General features: G+C 44.1%; 1 protein-coding gene across 3 annotated transcripts in view; it reads left to right on the top strand.

Moving 5' to 3' along the window:
• The first annotated feature begins 14,630 nt into the window (after positions 1-14,630).
• Positions 14,631-17,870, top strand: part of KMT5B (lysine methyltransferase 5B) — a 57,599-nt gene continuing 54,359 nt past the window's right edge. Inside the window, exon 1 of one of the 3 annotated variants that reach the window (XM_075928309.2) lies at positions 14,631-15,242. The gene's annotated coding sequence lies outside the window, so the exon portion shown is untranslated. Of the gene's footprint in view, positions 15,243-15,371; positions 15,393-17,870 lie in introns of those variants that run through there. The other 2 variants (XM_075928311.2, XM_075928310.2) reach the window with 2 other exon arrangements.

Here is a 17,870-nt window from a genome sequence, read left to right as displayed (position 1 = left end):
GGCCTTGGGGAACATGCACTCAGTGCCACCATCTCCATTATCATGACTCAGGAGAACAAGAGAGAAACACAATGCTCAAGTCAAACCACTCAAGTGAAACTAAGTAGTCTGCTGAAGGTGTTGCTTTGTGATTTTTAGGAACAACTGCTAGGAATGTTGGCTTTTTTGAAGCTCTACAAACAAGGATGTCTATTTGTTATTGTTTCCAAATGGTATCAAAAATAGTTACTTAACTCATGAACTGCCATCCATCTTCAAATGTTTTTTCTCTGCATATTGATTTAAATTGCTGCATTTCTATATCACTTTTTACCCGATTACAGTGCACTTTCCAAACACTATTGAATTAAATTTTACAGCTCTCCCATAGGCTGTTTCGTTTGTTCCCACTTTACAGATATGACAACTGAGAGTAAGAAAGAGAGAAAAAGGAATACATAGCAGATCAGTGGAATGAGTCAGTTACAGAAGAATAGAATCCAGGAATCTTGGTTTTCAAACTCTTGTTCTAACCTAGAAACACCACCTCTCAGAGGATGATCTTGTCACTCTCAAAATGTTTCCTCTGGACAGCTGTTAGCAAGCTCTTAAGCCAATTAGTAAACACAGGCATCTATTTTCAGAGGAAATATACCTTGTCTATCAAATCTGGGGAAATAGCCCTCAGAAAATTCATTCAGTCTCAATGTCTCTCATCAACAACTTCAAGTATGCACATCAAGAACCCAGTATCAACTGTGAAGTCACTTTTTATATCTGCCATTTTGCAGTATTGCACAAAGGACAGTCAGAAATATGAAGCCCATAAAAACAGCAAAAGTGAACTCTACAGTCAGAAATATGAAGCCCATAAAAACAGCAAAAGTGAACTCTACCAGCAGCCAAAGAAAACTTGACAGGCCAAAGCCTATCCAGATGCCCTGGCAATTTCTTACAGGTGTGAAAAAATACATATGGCTAACATACAGTAAAGCAGATTCAAGATGTTAAATTCTATCCATCCTAGATGGATAATGCAAAGTTAGTTCAAAAGGACAGAGAAAAACCAAACTTCTCCAGATGTATTAGTGACAGCACACAAACATTTTCAAACTCAAGTTCTGAAAAATAAATTAAATGAAAGAAAGGAAATGGCATCTCTAGCGGCCTGCTTCTGTTGCACTCTAAGCAGACCTGATCTCATGTTACATTGGATCTGCAAAAAGTCCCTCATACTGCAAGACAGAATGTATTTCAATGTAATTTATGATTATTAAGAAGCATGTCAATTACTACAACTCTTGAAGTAATAACCATTGCAGCAGATTTATTACGTGACTTTCTGTAGTCCAATGAGACTTTCTACTATATTTATTCACAGAGTGCTATCAAAGCTACACTTCCATGCCAACGGGATATGGGAAATGTAAGCTTATGTAAAGCATAAGAGCAAAAGTTCACAGATTATCTGTTTCTTTCTACATACAGAGTAACTGACATCTGGAACTCTCTGCTCCAGATATACTGGCAGAACCCACATTAAGGCCAAAATTTTCTAAAGTACCAGTTGTAACCCCCTTTTTCCTCCCCGGGTTACTCAGGAGCAGGTCACACTCACAGGTGTGCCTGGGCGCCTTATGGTTTCAACCCAAAAGGAGATCCTGAGCACCCCAGTGGTGATGGTGTTTAGTTGGGGAAAGCCCTATCCACCCCCTTGCTTGTAATGAATGTACAATGGGGGTGCTTCCACCTGGATGGCCTTGTACACACCCACTGGTGTGCCTTGAGAGCCTCCAGGAATATACTCATTCCAGCTATAATCTGGATCTAATTCCAGAACACTACAAATCATATACATCTAATTGTTTATTTTCATGTAATCTATCTTAATTTAAATAAACAGGGTTTAACAGATTAACAATGAATAGCATTAACAAAGTGCACAACAATAACTGGAATTTATATATCTAGCCGTTACATTGCCAATACTAATCCCACCCCAGAGTGTGCACACCCCTGGACTCAGAGTCCCAGACTCTTGCTTGCCTGGGCGCACTTGAAGAACTGCAGCTGTAGTGGAGGTTCTCTGCAGGCAGTGTGTATGAGGGTCCAAGCTAAGCAGCAGCTCTGTCCCAGGCAGCACTTTCCCAAAAAGGCCCAATTACTTACAGCCTCATGCTGTGCCTATCAGAAGCAGCCTGCTAGATCCCAGTTCCATAGGCATCTAATCCCAGTCTGTAGCTGCACTCTAACAGCCCCTGGACTGGATCAAACTCCTCCACAGCAGCCTGGCTCCTCTTCTCTTCCAAACTCCAAGGGCAGAGTCCCAGACTGCTAGGCCTCTCTTTTCATGCACATGGAGAGCCTCTGATCTCCCACACAAGAGACCTTCCTTCCTGTTTTTCCCAAGGGCTCATGGGAATTGTAGTCTGGATTGCAGCACACAGGGTCTTTCCAGAAAAAAAAAAACAAAACACCACAGAGGCCCTTTTAGTACGGGGACTACACAGTTATTTATAGACACACAACATATGACACCTTAAAGGTGCCTGATGTTTCAGAAAATGTAGAACTGGTCTCTGAAAATTAGGGCCTGTAAGGTACCTCAAATTGGGCATCAACACCATTCCTCACTTTGGAGAAGAAAAGGAAAATTGTACAGCAACTCCCACCCCAATACACAATGCAGCTGTCTTCACATTATGAATATCTTCCAAAGCTGGGCAAACATTCTAAAACTCTTCCCATTAAGATGACCCTCCCATCTGGCAAACTGAAAAGATGAGAACAAAGCAACAGGAGATACTTTCACCAGTAGAGACATAAGATCATTGAAGAAACAACCCAGATTTAGAGTGCTTATTACAATGTCAAATAAAATCAAGTGTTCTGAAGCGATAACAGTACAGCTTCCAAACACCTAAAACTGGCTTACATTAAAGAGTACACTCTTTAATCTACTGTCAGTACTACATCCATCAGAGAACAGCCTGCGACTTGACCACAAGAAAGAAGATCAATCAATAGCTTAAGTGTTGGGTCCTAGCCCTTTCTCTCTCTTTCCAAGTGTCAATATGTCACTGTTAGGGTGCGTACTCCCCACCATGCCTGAGTTCCTGACTGTCTTCATCTAGCCCATCTCAGGGCAAGCTGCAGTCTGTACAGGCTGCTCATCACCAGCACTGGGTGAATCTCTGCTGCCCCGCTTACGTGGGCTGAGTTGCTACCATCCTCCAAGCCCCAGGCCTTGCCCCAGGGAGCCCCTTAGCCGGCAGTCCACTAGTCCTGCCTAGCTGCCCCAAAAACTGTTCTCCCTCATGGGAACCTCCTGCTTCCTTCACTACCAGCTCTTCACTGCTCTCCCCCCTCTGAAGCAAACTGTTCTTCTTTATATAGCCCCCAGCTGGGCTTTCATTAGCCCTAACGGCCACAGCTGAATCTTTGCTTCTAGCCCCTGCTCTGAGTCTGAGTTTTACCCTGTCACAGTCACCTAGCCCAAACTTGTTTCCACCTATGTCTTTTATAATAAAACTTCAGTTAGCTCATCTCATTAGCCATGCTAATGGGGGAGGAAAGAGGGAATGAATTTATTTCCCAGACCATTATCTTTTTGCATTCCTCAAAAGTCACTACCAGCTGGTGACTGACCAACTTCTTCCAGAAACTCGGTAAACTCTACTATAACTTCATGCTCACGCACCACGGAGGTACCAGACTTATTTTTTTCATTACTTTTTTTGTAAAGGAAAGGAAAAACCTGAATTGCAACCCCAGCAACATATATTTAATATTTTACCTGCCTGCCACCCTCTATTTACAATCTTTTCACTGCTCCATCTCTGTATAAAACAGACTCTGGTCGCAATGGACCAAAGCTGGTAGTCTGAGGATTCAGAAGCTTAATGCACCTTCTCATGGGATTTACTTTCTTTGAGACATGCTAGTGTTGTATATGTTGGACAGCATATAGGATTCACAGATAGTTCCAACACTGATTGTCGAGTAATGAGAATGAGCCTTCCATGAATTAAAAACGATTCACCTGGAAAATGACATCCTTCTGAGGAAAGCTGAAGACACATTTAATATTAGCAGGAGAGGGAGAAAGCTAAACAATTCCATCTCTACCCAGCAAAACACAAGGGCTGCATCTAGACTGGCAAGTTTTTCCACAAAAGCAACTGCTTTTGCGGAAAAACTTGCCAGCTGTCTACACTGGCCGCTTGAATTTCCGCAAGAACACTGACTTCCTACTGTCTGAAATCAGTGCTTCTTGTGGAAATACTATGCTGCTCCCGTTTGGGCAAAAGTCCTTTTGTGCAAAGCTTTTGCGCAAAAGGGCCGGTGTAGACAGCTCAGATTTGTTTTGCGCAAAAAAGCCCCGATCGTGAAAATGGCAATTGGGGCTTTTTTGCGGAAAAGTGCGTCTGGATTGGCACGGACGCTTTTCCGCAAAAAGTGCTTTTGCGTCCGTGCCAATCTAAACACTCTTTTCCGTAAATGCTTTTAACGGAAAACTTTTCCGTTAAAAGCATTTGCGGAAAATCATGCCAGTCTAGATGTAGCCAAGGTGATAACTGAGAGGAAATCATTGCTGTGATGCTGCAAGTAGGCATTGAACAAAAAGCAGATTAGTGTGGGAAAGTGTAGGATTATGAAGTAGGCAGCATAACCCTTGATTACTGGACAATTTTAGAAAAAAAACAGCCCTATTCTTCCCATAGTTGAGAGGGTTGATAGGTGTTCTATGTGGGCAAATAACACCTTGAGCTGTCTACTTGCTACAGCTCTACCAGGGATAAAGCAAAACTCTAAAGTCTAACAAAATGTCCCCCGATAGTTTTCCACTATTGTGTCTCTTATCAGCTTTTCAGTAGCTTAGCTTGCAGAGTTAAAAAGCACAAATTTGTTCTGTTGTATGAACTTAAGCACTACATTTTCATTCATTCAGTTGGAGAAACTCAGTGGAACAGCTGAAAGTATGTTTATTTTAGATATAGAGATCTGCAGTAGATGGATCAAATTCTCCTCACACTTACAATGGGGTCAAGCTATCAAAAGCCAAAGAGGCTGCACAGCAGAATTTGACCCAAGGTAATTAAGCCTGTAATACAATATGTTTTCATTTTTTTAAATAAAGTGGATCCATAAGCACAAAATGGTATCTTCCTCTTTCCAGCAGCACATTCAATCTTAACACTTACCTATGATTTGCAGCACAAAATGGAGAAATTCAGGGTCGGATGAGTTAGTCTGCTGTGTTGCTTAGTAAACAAGAGGAAAAGTCAGCATTAAGCACAAACAATGAAAGTAATCATTTCTTGCAGCCTCACATTCCTGCGCTGACTTGCCAATTTGGTGCAGGAGATAAGGCCAGCCTAGAAGAGGAAGATCCTAGAAAGATGAAGGAACTCCTGCTTACTACAGATCCTCCAGCATACTTCCCTCAGTGTGTCAAACAACTGGATGCTTCCTTCATTAACACTGGACTCCGCTCATGCTTGAAGGTCCTCAGATTTGTAAGCTCTGCCCCAAAACTACATGCAACTCTTTTAAGTCTATTAGCCCTGTGTGATGGATGGGAGGAGTACTACCCTTTTCTAAACATCCCAGCATTCAGTATCTAAGGGTATGTCTACACTACCCCGCTATTTCGAAATAGCAGGGTAATGTAGGCATACCGCAATTGCAAGTGAAGCCCGGGATTTGAATTTCCCGGGCTTCATTTGCATAAACGGGGCGCCGCCATTTTTAAATCCCCGCTGGTTCAAACCCCGTGCCGCGCGGCTACACGCGGCACGAACTAGTTAGTTCGAACTAGGCTTCCTAGTGTAGCTGCCCGGCACGGGGTTCGAACCAGCGGGGATTTAAAAATGGCGGCGCCCCGTTTATGCAAATGAAGCCCGGGAAATTCAAATCCCGGGCTTCATTTGCAATTGCGGTATGCCTACATTACCCCGCTAGTTCGAAATAGCGGGGTAGTGTAGACATACCCTAAAGGATTAAAACCAGAATAGTGGGCATCCAGGAAGTGTTGGCAGGGAGCCAGAAAAGCCAGTGGAAAGAGATAGAAAGATTTTTGAAATGTTCCAAAGTTAACTAATATACAATTAAGATATGTCTACACTTGCAACCTAGTTCAAACTGGGGATGCAAATGCAGGCATTCAAAATAGTCAATGGGAATTTAAATATCCTCATTTTTTGAGGAGTAACATTCGTTCGAACCAAGGGGTTTGGTTCAAACTAACGCGTCCCGGCGCGCACTTTCACTTTCGAAACAGCTGGCATTTGGAGTAACGCGTTGGCAAGATCATGCTAGTGAAGTGCGGGATATTTAAATCCCTGCTTTGCTGACTATTTCGAATAGTTCGAACTAGGGTGCAAGTGTAGACATACCCTTAGAGAAAAACTAGGGATTTTAAGAAAGGAAAAAAATGCTTTCTCCTGAGGTCCAAAATGACTATGCCAAGCTTATTTCAGAACTGACTCAGGAACTGCAGAAAAGGCTGATGTATCACTAGAGATCTGATTGGTCTTTTGTCTTCTACACAGTGCCAGATGAGCAAAGGGAACTGGAAAGGAAGCAAAGTCAAGGCCCATGTGACATTGAATAAAATAAGTTCATAGAGAATTTTAGGACAGGCATGATGACAATGTTTTATTTCAGAATGAAGAAAAAATAAAGGACAAACCTTTTCTCACTCTTCGGAAATGCTTTGTTGTACATTTGTACAGTGCTTAACGCATTGGGACCCTGCTCAGTTTGGGGCTACTGAATGTTACTGGAATGGAAACAATGGGCTCTCTGAAGTCAACAGATTCACCCTGACTTGTGGTTTTGGTCCAAAGCCCACTGAAACAATTCCTGGAGCCTGTTTTGTCTTCTTCAAAACTACTTATAAACTTCGGCTGGTTTAGAAATATTCCCTCTTCTCCCATCTTATTTTTAATTCTTTGGGTAGAGTCAAGTCACTTTTGGCAGATTTGTTTGATCCATTGGTGAAGTAAAGTTGGAGCTAACAGCAGAACTGATTTGCATTTGGCTTTTTTGTGTAAATAGTCCAAGAGAGAGAATGACAATCTATCACCAGGATAAGCAGAATTATCTATTCACAAACAAATCTCAAGTTAGTGCAGGTGAAGGTTGAACATGGGCTTCTCTGGAGTCCAGTAAACACCACATTAAATTCTCTAATGAAATTCTACATCTTTAAAAAACAAACAAAAAAAAAAAAACCTGAGCACAGCATCCATTAGACCAGTGTTTCTGAAAGTGTTCCGCGAAATCACTTTCAGAAACACGTTAACTGGCTGCCCCCGTTTGTTTATTTACTGGCGCTGCGGCCATGGAGTCTCGTGGCTCACATTGGCTCCATTTCGTCCTTTGCAACCAAGGGGAACCACAGGAAGCAGCATGGGCTGGGCCACCACTTCACGCGGTTCCCCTTGGCTGTAAAGGATGAAATGAAGCCAACAGGAGCCGTGAGGCTCTGAGGCCGTGGTGCCAGTAAATAAATAAACCGGAACGGCCAGTTAACATGTTTCTGAAAGTGATTTCGCGGAACACTTTCAGAAACACTGCATTAGAATGTTTGGAAATGGACAAGGGATGCAGCCTGTTTCTCAAAGCCAGGGCTGGGCAAGATGCTGCTCCAACCCTTTGATCCAGCCAATGGACTGAATCTGGCTGCTTCCTATTTACATCCTGCTGCCCGTGCCACCAAATTTCCAGGCGGTAGCTCAGGTAGCAGGGTCCTATTTAAATGGCTCATGGTTGCCTTGCTATCCCAGTAGTGGAAGAACAGTGAGCCCTTTACATTGCTGCTATTTAAAGGGCTTGCAGCTCCTGGCCCTGCTGCTACCACATTGCCTGGGAGCCTCTGGGGTTGCTATGGCTATTTAAAGGGCTCCCAGCACATCACTATCCTGGGAGAGACCAGAGCCACAAGCCCTTTAAATAGCCACAGGAACCCCAGGCAGATGCCAGGCAAAGCAGTAGCAGCGGGTCTGGAGTCACAATCCCTTTGCTGTGTTTTTAATTCAAAGCCTCTGGCTCCAGACAATTCTGAGGGGTGGCTAGTTCCCAGCTCCACCCCTTCTGGCCTAGGCTCTGCCCCTTTTGGGGGTGGAGGGTGGAGCTGGCCTGTGACCACATAACAAAATTCACGAAGTGGCCCCCTGCAAAAATGATTGTCCATTCCTGCTCAAAGCCATACAATCCTTGATCACTGACGTCCATAGTCTACCCTGTCCAACTTGCATTATTTATTGGAAAATAGATCCCTTGGGTAGGATTTTAGATATCTCCCTCAAATTAAAAAAAATATAAAGTCTAATGTAATTTTTCTTTCAAATTTCAAGAGGCAGTGTCAATTCTGAGTGTAATTCAGGCACGGTGAAAATCTTAGGACTTTCCTACAAATGAACACCAAAAGTTAAATCATTTTATCATATAATATCCATGCGTCTTATGAGCAGGGCTCAACAAAGCATTGAATCTATTTGCCCGTGGTTTGTTTGCAGTGCGCTCATGCACAATACGGGTCTTGCGCATGCGCAGTGCAGGGCTGGCAAGTGGCTTTCGCCGCCATTCATCAAGCCCTGCTTATGAGTGCTGATTTCAGTAAATGTATGGGGGAAGAAAGGAGATTTTTCCTGGGAGGAATATCTAGGTAACAATATTGATGGGAGGGATGGGGGGATTTTACATTCTGTTGATAAATAAATCAATATAAAAGATCTTTCACTATACAGGACTTTCAGTATACAGGACCTTTCACTATTCTTTTGGACCTGTGTCACTCCAGTACTAGTACATGCATGTATATAGCATCAGTTACTGTGCTATCATTACACCCTGAACATGACTTAGACAAAATGATTTCCTAGGAATAGAGATAATATCTACAACTCTGCTCCATCAAGTGCCACAGTTTAGAAGGATATAGACCCAGAAGGACCATGACAGTGTATTCAATTGTGAGAAAAACTGACCTAGCTGTGGATCAATCTCTGGACAAAATCACTCATGTGTTTTCAAAATAGTGAAATGGTCAGTATCGGTGTGCATTGTCAGGGAAAGTTTGCAGGGGTGATGCCTGTGGACAGAGAACCTCAGTCTTCATAACTCCCTTCAGCACTGTCCACAATGATGAAATCCATATTAGAGAACCCTGTAAGAATGAAGAAAAACAAACCTCAGTATTTTATAAATAACAGTCTGCAGACCCTAAGTGAATACAAGGATGTGATTCACTGTAGGATTTCTGCAGCTGTTAATAAATCACTCAAGCGACACTCTGGCAGCTTATGACATCAGCAGAACCCCTCAAGTGAATTACAGACACTTATTTACATAGAGGAGGCCATCTATCACCTACTATTGACCAGCTGTTACTTGGGATTTGTGCAATTCTTGATAAATTAACTGTAGTTCAACAACATGTAACTTCGGTTGTACTCATTTTAATTGTTCTGTATGCAAATGTCAGCGAAAAATTACTGATGTGACATCATTTAGAGGGAGTTATATTGACCAGTGGGGCTACTCATACCAAAATGTTAAGCACATTATAAAAGAGTTTCTGCAATTGGGGCCTTACTGATGTAAACGGAAGGATAGTAATACTTTTAAAGACATTAGTGAAAGGGTATTTACTTAGCATACAAAGAAGCAAACCATTATTAAGTACACATAAGCTTTGAAAGCCCTAATCAACCCTTGGCTAACAAAGAGACTGCAATTAGTGATCTAAAGCCAGTTACTGCTTTTGGGTAATGCCATTCATTGCAGATAGTAAAAAGAATATTCTGATTGCTATCAGTAAATATAGGTAAAACATTCACCCAATTGAATGATCATTTCTGTCTCACCTCTAAATGTATGTCAGTTACTATGGTGTTTTTTATTTTTATTTTTTATTCCACAAATTTGCACTTATAAATTGCTGACATCACCACCTTTTTCAAACTATTTGAACTGAATGTCTGGATTTTGGTGATGACATGATCCAATATAAAATCCCAAATAAGAGAAATAGCAGCTATAAAGTAGGTGGTGATTGTTATTGCAAGAAATGGTGTTGGGTAGCGCATTTTGTAGATGCCTTAAAAATACTAACACCCTTGTTCATAGATAATGAACAGGTGGTTCTGGATAATGGAACTGGGAAAATTAGGGTAATGGAAAACATGGAGCTAGTGCTAGGCAACAGCTTTGGGCATCTGTGGCTAATAGAGAATGCAGTGTTATTTTGGGGCAGTATTGTGGTGAATTATTAATATTCAGAGTGTACCATTCCTACAAATTCAGTACACGTTTTAAAACTTTATGTATTACTGCCTTTTTTAAAAGTCCCACTAAAATATTGTAAGAAGATATATAAAATGCAGATTTATTACTGGTATAAACACACATGAATTCTCCATTTCAAAAAACTTTTTTGATGAGGACTAAGTTAAAATAATGCAAAACAAAAACAACCAAAAAAAATGCCTACAGTCATGGGTCAGTGCAGTTGCACAAGTACAGGCAGTCCCCGGGTTACATACAAGATAGGGACTGTAGGTTTGTTCTTAAGTTGAATCTGTATGTAAGTCGGAACTGGCATCCAGATTCAGCCGCTGCTGAAACTGATCAGTTTAAACAGCGGCTGAATCTGGACACCAGTTCTGACTTACATACAGATTCAGCTTAAGAACCCCAGGCGTCCCCAAGTCAGCTGCTGCTGAAATTGATCAGCAGCTGATTCCAGGAAGCCCGGGGCAGAGCAACTCTGCCTCGGGCTTCCTGTAGTCAGCCGCTGGCCAGTTTCAGCAGCGGCTAACTTGGGGACGCCTGGGGCAGAGCAGCTCGGGTGCTGCTGGGTTGGTCCAGTAGCGCGGCCGCTCCTCGGCGCTACTGGACCAATCCAGCAGCACCCCACCTGCTCTACCACAGGCCCCGGGCTTTGCTCCACGTCTCCCTGGTCTGCTGGGGGGGGCACTTGCTGCGTCCCCCCCCAGCAGACCAGGGAGACGCTGAGCAAAGCCGCGGAGGACCCGGCCGGACCCGCGGCACTTCCAGCTGATCTGGAAGCGGCCGCGGGTCCGGCCCCGGGTCCTCCGCTGCTTTGCTCCCCGTCTCCCTGGTCTGCTGGCTCGCCCAGCAGACCAGGGAGACGGGGAGCAGCTTTTCTCGCCCCGGAGGAGGCGGGCGGCGGGACCAGGCGTCCCGCCGCTCCTGTCCTCCGGGGCGAGAAAATCCCCATTCGTAACTGCGGATCTGACATAAGTCGGAGCCGCGTAACTCGGGGACTGCCTGTACTCATTCTCTGTGGCCCAGTAAAGGCACCCACTTCAGGCTCCTGACTTCTCAGCCTTCACCTCTTTTAGGTGGAGACCCATGTCCCTATCCTTGTCCCTCCCAAGAGGGATATTTCCATACTGCACAGCTCCCTATCTATGTTGTAAACTCCCCAGCAAAGCTAAGCTCCTTGGATGCGTCTAGATTGGCAAGATTTTGCGCAAAAGCAGATGCTTTTGCGCAAAAACTTGCCAGCTGTCTACACTGGCTTCTTGAATTTGCGCAAGAGCACTGACGTTCTAATGTAAGAATTCAGTGCTTCTTGCGCAAATACTTTGACTCTCCAGCTCAGGGATAAGCCCTCTTGTGCAAGAATATTTGCGCAAGAGAGCCAGTGTAGACAGGCACCTTAATTTTTTGCGCAAGAAAGCCCGATGGCTAAAATGGCAAAAGCACTTTTTGCGCAAAAGCATCCATGCCGATCTAGACGCTCTTTTGAAGAAATACTTTTAACGGAAAAACTTTTCCGTTAAAAGTATTTCCGCAAAATCATGCCAGTCTAGACGCAGCCCTTAAGTTGCACAGTTTACCACTTCTTAGGGTAAAAAAGCAGGATCTGGCTGTACAGGGCTGTAAGGATTGGAATGTTAATTCTGGACCCCAAAGCAGGATTTGTTTAAAAGAAATGGTTTTACAAAATTGAATATCAATAGAAGCATGTAAGTATGATTTCTCAATGGAAATTGTTTAGCCAAAAGGACAACAAAAACAAAAGAAAAAGAAAACTTTTAAATCCTGCAGTGTAGAAAAGTGTGTTTTTCATTTATATTTTCTCCATTTCATGCAAGTTCCACTGCCCAAGGAGAGGGAAGTGTAAAAAGTCAACATATAGTATAAGTGGCTAGCTACTATTAATGTCAATTAAACTGAAAAAAACTTAATCTGTTAACCACATTACTAAAGAATTAAGAATTAAAGTTACTGAAATAATTATCTTGTCATTATCAACTGAAATTCTTTTTATGCTTTAACTCAGTAGTAAGTGTCCTAAACCTTTCAATCCTATAGTTTCAGAGCAGATTTTCTAGTTAAGGTGGAAAAACTCACAGCTATTTTAAATGAGTGTATGAATAAAGTGATTTTTCCATCCATTTAAAAGAATAAACAATTCCATTTTCACCTTCCTTTTTCTTGATTATTAACTCCAAAACCAGCAAAATTTGAAGATTTGAAATGTTCCCTATCTTACTGAGATAACTGACTGGAAACTAAAAAATTTAATATAGATAATTATTTGAGACATGTACAATAGACATTTTTCGCTATATTTCTGAGCTTGCACTTCCAGGGAGCTGGGCTTTGTGTGCATGCTGGTTTTCATAAGTATATGTAAATCAGCCACTCAGCCTTAAAGAGACACAGTCTTATTGAAATCTAGTCAGTTTTAAAGAGTTAAAAGTAGCTCAATGTATGAAACTTGCTCCTGAACCACCCTGCCACTTTTTGTGATTTTTTACCATCAAAATTCCCTATTTTAAAGAATATTTATTACCTTTGTTACTGTGTTAAAGACCCATACAAAATGAAAACTGATTTATTACAGTTCAGAGGGAAAACAGTGAACTGTTCAACACAAAATGCTGCCAATTGCACAATGTAAACAAACTGAAAATATTGTTTTTCTTTAATATGTTTCAGACGTAATAATTTTAAAGTATTGTCACAATAGTAGGGAAAACTTTTTAGACAAGTGTATTTTCAAAAGTTGACACCCTTTCAGCTTAACTTTGATTCTCTCTTTGGTTTGCTTGTAAAAGGCTGTGGTAGGGATGTAGTTAAGCGTCATTGCTTGAACTGGCTCAGCTATACCAACAACAATTTATCCATTGCTGGAATTGAGGCAAATCATTTGTGAAGACAAGGCCAAAGGCCTTCACCTTCCAGTCCAAAAGTAGCTGGAATTCAGTGAAAGGTAAGGTGATCCCTTTATATGCAAGGCCCAATATGAAAGGTAAGGTGATCCCTTTATATGCAAGGCCCAATATGAAAGGTAAGGTGATCCCTTTATATGGCAGGGACCCCAATGCCACAGTGAGCTGGGGGGAGGGGCTAGTTCCTTAAGCAGACTGAACACTCTAGGTCCTTGTCATTAATGTTATCATGGTATCACTATTTGTGACGCTATTAAATATGTGCCATCACTTTTGATTTTAAATAATTATTTTCACAGGTTTACAACTTGACAGCAAAAATTTGTCCTCTAGTCTAACAGTTGGGTGCACGTTCTCAGCTTTGGGAGCAGTTACTTATTACTAAATTTCAGTACAATCTATTTAATGTTTTTTTTAAACTCAAAAACACTTACCTGTTTGAGATACTTTTTTGTTTGCTTGTATAATTCAAACTGAGATTTAAAACAAAATTCTGCAAGTGATGAGATGTGATTAAAATACCTTGGGCCAGGTCTACACTAGACCCAGCAGCTTGACTTAAGGTATACAACTCCACCTGCATAGAATATGGAGTTGCCTTACTTTAAGCCAAGTGGGAATAGCAGTTCATCTAAGTGACACAGCATTTTTAAAAACAAGAGATCCCCTTGCGAGTAGAGGTTGGGGGAAGGCAAGAGAAAGGCAACTCTATTGCATAGGGAAAGGGCAGGGAAGAAGTAAGGGGCACCCTGCCATCTTTGTAGTGTTGATTTGCCCTAAGATTTAGAGCCTTAAGGCAGTACATAAGGACTTCCTCAGATAATCATGACCCAGACCTTGCTGAAGCCAGGCCCAGCAGAGGTTTGTGGTTTATCTGTGTGGACATTAAAAGTCACCCTGGAAGACTTTGGCAAGTCAGTGCGCCACCCATAAGGGAGTTGACACAGAAGGTGGAATCTCTGATTATGGGGATCTGGGTTGGAAACCAAAGCAGGACGGTGGCAGTCAGCAGAACTTCACGCAGAGCCTGGAGGGGCAGTTGACCACATGCTGGACAGCTCCCCCAAGCACTGAGGAAGTGACCTCCCCCATGCCCTGACACACACGGGTGGGGATCTGGAGAGGTGGCTAGAGCTCCTCGGGGCTGGGACAGCGGTGAGGGGTGTTGCTGATAAGCCCCCCCCCCCCAGGATCCGACGACAGGCCTCGACTCGCTCGCTCCCATATCCAAGGGTGGGGAGGATTCATTTTCCTTCCGCTGTTGCCAGTGACCGGTATTTAAAGGGCCGTCGGAAGCGGAGGGATCCCTTCAGGTTCTAATACCGACCGAGACTTCTTTCCGTGCTCCGCCGCGGCCGCCCCTAACACTGGGATGGAGCCGGGACTTGTTTCAGTGTGATTGTGAATCCCTCCGCCCGGCTCATAAACAGCCTGGAGAGGTCATGGGAGTCGCCCCGCATCCTGTTCCTCTGCCTCGGGGGAAGCGCAGGCGGAGAGACCCATTCGGCGCTGCGCCGTCGCTCTGGGAAGTAGCGTGAAGCACTAGAAGGGATTTATTTTGAGGCGTATTCCTCCGCCGCGAGGAGCGATCTTGCAGGACTAGAGCTTGGCGTGTTCTTCCGCCGCCTTGGAGCACACGGACAGGAGGCGCCTCGCCTGATTGTGTGAGGCGGCAGCGGGGCTGGCAGGGAGAGACGGGACCTCGGCACGCGGTGGAGGCTGCTCTGAGTGCGCGAGCGAAGTGCCGAGGGGCTCCCCACGGAGAAGCAGGAGGCGGTGACCGTAGCGCCACCGCTCCGCAGGGTCTCTGTGAGGGGGCCCAAGGGACTCTTTCTCGCGGGGCCTGGCGGATGGATCTCTAGGCGGCTCTTCCCCCCACAGAGTTCGGCCCTTGCCGCCGCCATCTTGGATTTTAATCCGCCATTTTTCCCCCTGGAATAATAATATTTTTTTTTATGATTAATTTTCCTCCGGCTGGAGCTCGGGGCAGCGGCGGCGGGGCCGGGGGTGGCGGCAGGGACCCCAGCGCGGAGGGGCAGCCAGGCGGTAAGTGTTCAGCGGGTGGGGCTGCCAAGCGGCCCCCGGGCGCTATTGAGGGGGGGGGGCCGTGGCCAGGTGGGCCTGGGGGGAGGGGGGAGCGATCCCTTTCCGGGCGGGGAGGGGGGTACCGAGCCCAGGATGGCGGCGGGAGTCACGGTGAGCGGACCGGGGTAGCTAGCGTGGGGGCAGCTCGGCGGGGGTCGAAGGAGGCAGTGGCGGGGGGGTCGCAGGGGGCGCGGCAGGGAGATGGCTGGGGTCGAGGGGAGTAATGGCTGGGATCGGAGAGGACTGGGGGGGGGTCCTGCCTGGGGCGGGGGAGCCAGCCGTGTGCCCCCCTCGCTGGGCGGCGGCCGGGTGTGCCTATCCCCGGGGGAGCGCAGTGCGGAGGGTGTCACGGGGGGGGCACCCTGGTCCCACACGGGGATGGTAGCAGCCCACCGCTGCTCTCTGACAGCTGACATCCTGTGGTGCTCGGGGATTTAAAGGGACCCATGGCGGCTCCGCCGGGCTGAAGAGGGCCGGGCCGGTAGAGAGGGATTGATGAAGAGAGGAAGTGGCTCTGGCTGTTCCCGTCTCCTCCCTGGGTGTGGAGGAAAAGCGGGGGCTGGGTGACCGTGATCCCTCTGGCAGCAGTGGCTAGGAGGGATGGGGACTTTGGATCCTTCTAAGGGACTGGGATGTCTGTTCACATAGTCCAAGGAAGGCAGGAGGTGACCTCCAGGGGGCAGCATAGGATTAGAAACAGAGCTAAGTACTCTGCATCTCATTCGGATGTGCCCTGGCGATTTGAAGGTGTTTTTTCCCCTTAAACCTTGAAAGCAGGGAAGATATGGATTGGGGGAGCAGTTAAACTCTGGTTGTATATGGAAACTGAGGACAGAAGATAGTTACTGTGCTGACAACTTATGGCAACTTTGATAGAGATCTGATCACTAGAGTTCCGCTGCTGAGAGTTTGTATCCTTTGTAGCTATGTATGAATAAATAATATTAAAATCTCTGCTAGTTGTCTCTTTGCTAAAACCTGTTTTGAATGGGCATTCTTGGTTTTGAAAACATTGCCATTCTATTGAAATGTCTCTTGTTTTCTGTTGATGAAAGGCCAAAAGTTCTGAAGTTCTAGGGATTGTGAGGAGACGAAAGTGTATCCTTATCCACAATGAAACTTAAAGTGGGGATTTTGACTTTTAAATGGTCTTTTAAGAAATTCTTCTCTGAAAGAGAGATCATGAGGGAGGGAATGTGAAGTCTTCACAAATCTGTGCCAGAATCTTTTATGTATAGTCTTAATGGTTTCTGTGTATTAATCACATTTGTCTACAATATTTCCATTTAAATATAGCATAAATTAAAAGCACATACATTCTGACTTCAACAAAACATTTAAAAAAAACCCAATTACTTTGTAAGTTAGTATCAGAGGAGTAGTAGCTCTGTTAGTCTGAATCTGCATAAACAATGAGGAGTCCTGTGGCACCTTATAAATCTGTAAGGTGCCACAGGACTTCATTGTTTATTGTAAGTTGGCAAATTTTAAGGTGGATGGGGTTGTTGTGTGGCTTTGTTCTTTTGTTTTTTGTTTTTGTTTTTTTTTTAAAGCCACATGAGGGTCTGATTATGAATTCTCTATAGAGGTAGAACATGGAATTTCATGAAGTTTCAGTTGGGATCAGTTCAAGTTCACTAAATCCTACAAATTTTAAGTTTCAGAACTGGTAGGCTGTTTTCATTTACAGTTGCATTATGAATATGTATACACACCCTTCAATTTAATTTTTTTGTTAAACAAATTCAGCTCAGAGGTAAGTTTTTAAGATAGCTGAAATACACTATAGTCTCAGAAGTAGAATGGTAGGGGAAAAATGCATCTGAAACCTAACTAAATTACCCTAAAATAAGATTATCTTTAGTTACAAGACATCTGGGTCTTAAACTCTGTTTGGTCTATTTACTCTTTAAATCGGGTATTACTTTAATAGAAATAAAAATTGTTTAATTGAGCTACATTTTACTTTGTACATGAATTTTTATATATGGTGGTCTTTCTAAATGCATGTCATGGCAGAACAGATCCATGAGTATTCATTGTAAGCACTGAAGAGGTTTTGTATATATTAGTTCTAATTCCCAGTTTGTACAGTACACTGATTTAGCCTAAGACATGTGTTGTAACTTATCACAGTAATGATTCTGTTATCTCATATGGTTTTACCATGAATGTCATTCAGCTGTCTGAGGTAGCCACTGCACATTCCCACTTGTGGTATGTAGCCCTCCAGTGTTACTGAGCTTAATACTGCTTTGCTAAAAGCTTTGCTTTTGGGGACTGCATGAGTGTGTTCCATCCACCCACACCCCCTCCCTGCTGATGGCACTAGGTACCTGGAGCCAAAATGATGGTTCAAAATGTACTGTGTTCTCCTCTGGGGCAGCACTACTGTGGAGGTAGCCAGCTCAGTTGTTTGGAGGCTCTGACAGTAATTGCTCCTAGACAGGGATTGGCTAATCTAGTAAACATGCCCCTTCCTGCATTGGAGACTTCCAGTTTTAGGGGTAGTGTTCTTGGTGTCGGTGGGGGGGGGGGGGGGGGAGTTGTTTTTATCCCACACATACAGTCTATTCCTCTTCAGCAGTA

This window comes from Pelodiscus sinensis, chromosome 5 (assembly GCF_052426305.1).
Source record: "Pelodiscus sinensis isolate ZL-2025 chromosome 5, ASM5242630v1, whole genome shotgun sequence".
NCBI lineage: Eukaryota > Metazoa > Chordata > Testudines > Trionychidae > Pelodiscus > Pelodiscus sinensis.
The sequence above is the reverse complement of the archived record's forward strand: the minus strand, read 5'-3'. Positions and strand labels throughout refer to the sequence as shown.